This window comes from Chrysochloris asiatica, unplaced genomic scaffold (genome assembly GCF_000296735.1).
Source record: "Chrysochloris asiatica unplaced genomic scaffold, ChrAsi1.0 scaffold00458, whole genome shotgun sequence".
Classification (NCBI taxonomy): Eukaryota; Metazoa; Chordata; class Mammalia; order Afrosoricida; family Chrysochloridae; genus Chrysochloris; species Chrysochloris asiatica.
The window spans coordinates 457,534-462,438 of NW_006408976.1; the positions used below are offsets into that span (position 1 = coordinate 457,534).

Below are 4,905 nucleotides of genomic sequence, written 5' to 3' on the forward strand. Positions count from 1 at the left end.
ACATTTACAAATGCATTTTCCTAGCTCTGCTGACACTGGTCCCCTCTGGCCACCCCCATGCTGTGAATGTGCCCTCTCTCATGTGTCCCACTTTGGGGCCTGATTCATCAAGCCCTGATCATGGCCTATCCTTCTCAGGACAAGTCGCTTCTTCTGGGAGTGTTAGCTAGAAGTTTCAGAGAGCCTAATTGCCTTCACTCTTTTCCTCAGAGATTTCCTGTCTGGTCCTCCTTTGGTGGCCTTCACATATAAATTGTAGTTTGTAGATTTTCTGTCCCCCAATTTCACTGAGTGCAGTGACTTCATAGAATAAGCACTGAACTACAAACTACAAAGTCCAATCCTACCAGCCACTCCACGGGAGAAAGAAGAGACCTTTCTGCTCCTGCAAATATTTAAAGCCCTGGAAACCCTTTACAGGGTCACTATTAGAACCAACTCAACAACACTTAACAACAACAACAAATTTCACTAAAAATGCAATGGTGATTGTGGGATTCTTGATGGTTTTCAGGAGAAAAATGGGGAAATGCAGATCTGTGGCCACCAAGTTCCAACAGAAACTTGTGCAAATAATTTGTTTTCTTGGTCCAAATGGCTCTCTCCTTCATGCTTGGATAAAGATGAAGACCATGACCGCCTTAAAAGGCTCCATTTCTTTTCTCACGCTCACGAGGGTCAGATTGCAGGTCTCAGCTTGCTGCAGCGTAGGGAGTGTGGAGTGCGAGTTGGGGTGACCTGAGGATCATGGCAGGACAGGCATTTAGAAAGTTTCTTCCCCTATTTGATCGCGTATTGGTGGAAAGGAGTGCCGCAGAAACTGAAACTAAAGGAGGCATTATGCTTCCAGAAAAATCTGAAGGAAAAGTCCTGCAAGCAACAGTAGTAGCTGTTGGATGCAGATCTGAAGGAAAGGGTGGAGAGATTCAACCAGTTAGCGTGAAAGTTGGAGATAAAGTTCTTCTTCCAGAATACAGAGGCACCAAAGTAGTTCTAGACAACAAGGACTGTTTCTTATTTAGAGATGGTGACATTCTTGGGAAGTACATAGACTGAAATAAATCACAATTGAAATGGCATCATGTGAAGCTGCCCATTCCACTGAAGTTCTGAAATTTTGCATCATGTAAATAATCTTCATGTCTCTCTTTTATAATAAACTTACGATATTCAGTGTCTCAAATTCAGTTTCACTGTACTAATAAAATATGTAAGTTAATGGTTAATTCTCTTCTAAGTTTATAATCGTCAAGTACTGTTTTTCACTACTGGAATTTTTCAACATAAAGGTAAAATTGTGAGTTAAAAAAAAAAAAAAAGTCTCCATTTCTTTGGTTTTTATGTTATTTTCCTGCCTCTTTGTTTTTTTCCCTTTCTCTTTCATGGTTTCGTCTTTCTCCTTTTTCTCCTTGTCTTCCTCTGGTACTTCCTTAAATATTGGTGTTTCATTACCCCCTACCATTGCCATTAAGGAGCCCTGGTAGCGTATGGATTACAAGCTGGGCCCCTAATTACAAGATTCACACAACTAGTCCTAGTATAATCCATTTCATTTGCATGCATAGTTTTTCTAGCACTGGCCGCCACCCAAACTAGAACAACTCTACATCTATCTCCTGTACCTTGGACTTCTTTCTATATTTCTTAGAATCCATCAAGTGTTATTATTATGTCTCTCTTATCTGTCTGACAAATCACAAGCCTTTAAAATGATACAGGCATTTCTACAAATCCTTTAGCTGACCTAGTATCCCTATGTTCAAACATAAGACTCTCCCGCCACCAGCTCATGTTAGAAACAAATTGAAACCTTTTGTATGTCCCACATCAGGTGACCTGAGATGCTAATTTAGAAGACAGATTCCCTGGGCTCTGGACTATATCTATTCATCAGGACATCAAGGGTTGGGGGAAGAAAGAATCCTAAGAACTATTCAGGACTAAGTCTCTGCTCCCCTTCACTCCTTCTACACCAGGGGTGGGAAGTCTTTATCTGCCAAAATTCATAACATCATTCATGGGTCATACAAAATCATCAACTTAAAAATTAGTCATACAAAATCATCAACTTAAAAATTAGTCTGCTATATTTGGTCAAACAGTTAGTTAATTCACCCTTAATGTGAGGGCTGGAACTGTGGCTGCCTTAGCAGGGCCAGACCAAATGATTTTGTGGGCATTATATAGCCTGTGGACTGGATGTTCCCCACCCCGACTCTAGACTCTTACCCATTACCTTGGACAGTAATGGTGGCTGACCCCCCAAGACCCAGCATTCATAACCTAGCTCCTACCAGTTGAAGCAATTACATTATGACTTATCAAATATACCTCTTTTGACTATGCAAGCTTCTCCACTGAGACCTGATAGCTCAAATTGAACATGCATGCCACTTTCCACTACTCACTATATCTTCGAGATATTGTAGGGACTAAGGATGAAGTTGCCATGTTGTTTTTTTTCTTCACGTGAAAGAAAGGGTTATAATTGGAAACAGATTTCACCTGAATCTCATGACTTATGCTGACCCCTCTCACCTAAACTCCTCTATTATTTATTACTTCATTTCTTCTTTTGTATGTTTTCCTGCCTCAATTGAGATATACATGTCACAACTAGCACAGTGTCTAACTTTTCACTACCTTATAAGTGAAGTCTAGTGGAGAAGTGGTGGCTCAATAGTAGAATTTCAACAGGAACTTCCATGTGGGAGCCCATAGCTTGAGTCACACTTCATTAGCAATCACTAATTGTCCATCAGTGGAGGCTTGTGTGTTGCTATGCTGAACAAATTTCGGAGGCTCTTCCAGTCTCAGATAAACTAGGAAGGAAAACCTAGCAATCTATTTTTGCCTATCAGCCAATGAAAACCCCATGGACCACAATAATACCAACTGTTAACCAGTCATGGTATCAGCACAAGAACAGGTAAGGTTTTGTTCAGTTACCATGTATGGTTGCTAGGGAACTGATTATTTTATTTCCATACTACTCTCCATTAATCTCATAACACTAATTACATCATGTTAACTGCTGAAGATGTTTCTCTGCTACAAGATTATTTAGACATTCTAATTTCCCATTCTAATTACCTGGGGGATGATGGACCATGAACTCCCAAAGGTGCAGGGACCAGGAATATCAGTAAAATTCCAAAGGGTCGTATGGTCAGGTAAGACCCAGGTATTGCCTGAAGCCAGAGTTGATTAGACACAAATCTACACCACTGCTACACCATACAAGAACACAGTGCCCTATCTGCCAACCCAATGTCCCAAGACTTACTAGTTATACTTGGTCTACTGGCATATCAAGATGATGTACAACACAGGCTAGCATGCCACCAGAGCCACCTTCCCTCTCCACTGAAAGAGGAGAAGGCTTATTGCCAGCAAACACCTTGTACATGTATGGCCCTAGTCAAGGCACACCATCACTGTGGATTGCTATGGTTGTGCAAACCTCCACTAATATATAGTTTGAAACTGGCTCAAAGTAAAGCAGTCAATGGATCAAATTAAGCATTTTGTGGATGGCTTTCACCCATGAGTCCTGTGTAGACAATTGGGAGGTAGCCTGTGGGCTAAACAATGTGGATTAGCCAATGGAATAAGGAATAATCAACAGTAAGGGCAAGGTTCTGTGGGAGAAAGCCCTGTGGCAAAACATCTGGGATCACCTCCAAACCTTGGACACTGGCCCATTTTTCATGTAGTAATCCATTCACCTCTTTCCCTACTAGGGAACTAATAAGTAGACATTAAAGCACAGTAAGAACAGAAGAGGAAGCTGCCCACTGGTTTAACCAGAAAAGTGGACACAGAACTTTGCATGTTGATTGGAAAATAGCCAAAAAGGCAGCCATAGCAGTAAAGTATATATATATATATATATATATATATATATATATATATATAGCTTCTGTACAAAATTAATCCATGTGCCTCCTCCAATAGCCAAGGCATCTGTCCCACAATCCTTGTGGTCGGCAATGGAACTTGAAGGTGAATTATATAGGGCCCTTGACCCATCAGTGAAGGAACAAAACTCTCTTGTGTGTGTGGTCACAGTACCTGCTTAACCCAGGCATTTCTGTGTAACAAGTGAACTATGTTGCTATAATAAAGGGATTACAAAACTTGAGTGGTATGCTCAGAATACAACAAACTATTGATGGTGGCCAAGGTACACACTTTACAGGTCACAAGGTGCATGAATGAGTAGCTGAGAATGAGGAACAGTGGCACTACAGTTAAAGTACCATCTGCCCTTTAACTTCTAGGCTACAGGCTTGGTGGAAAGAAAGAACAGCTGTGCACATTTATCAGCAAAGTTTTCCTGGCACCATGAACTAAGATGCTTCTTGGGGCTTTGAGGTTGACGAATTTGACCCCCATCTGGATTTTAGTCCTGTGTGCCATACTAGGAGCCCTGGGTCAACCTCGAATCACAATACAAGTGACACCACAGGCTCCAGAAATATATCTGCCCAGGTTGTTGCCAGAACATAGCAGCCTAGGCTTTCAAACACCTCAGGACATGGCCCTAGGAAGTGGAACCATCTATTGGCACTTGGTATGGGTTACCCCACTTGGGTGGACTAATCATTTTGTCCCTCTGAAAGCTGAGGGACTAACTGGTATAACATGGGAATCCACCAGCCTACTGAATGGAGGGCCTCAACAGTCACGCTTCATGTTAGAGTCATGAAGTCTAACATCACCTCATGTTAAGAGTCAATGGCTCTAACATGAGGGCCAAAGTTGGTCTTCTTTTCTGGCCTTCAGCAAAATGGATGATTTTACTCAGAACCCATAAAGTGACCTCATTGGGGCAGCATGTATGGTATACACACAGCCAGGGAAAATGCCTAAGCTAATCTTCTCACCCTGCAAGGTGAATAA

At 41.6% G+C, this 4,905-nt stretch overlaps 1 pseudogene; it reads left to right on the top strand.

Annotated features, from left to right (window-relative positions):
- The first annotated feature begins 747 nt into the window (after positions 1–747).
- On the top strand, positions 748–1,056 carry LOC102827260 (annotated as a pseudogene).
- Positions 1,057–4,905: the final 3,849 nt, after the last annotated feature.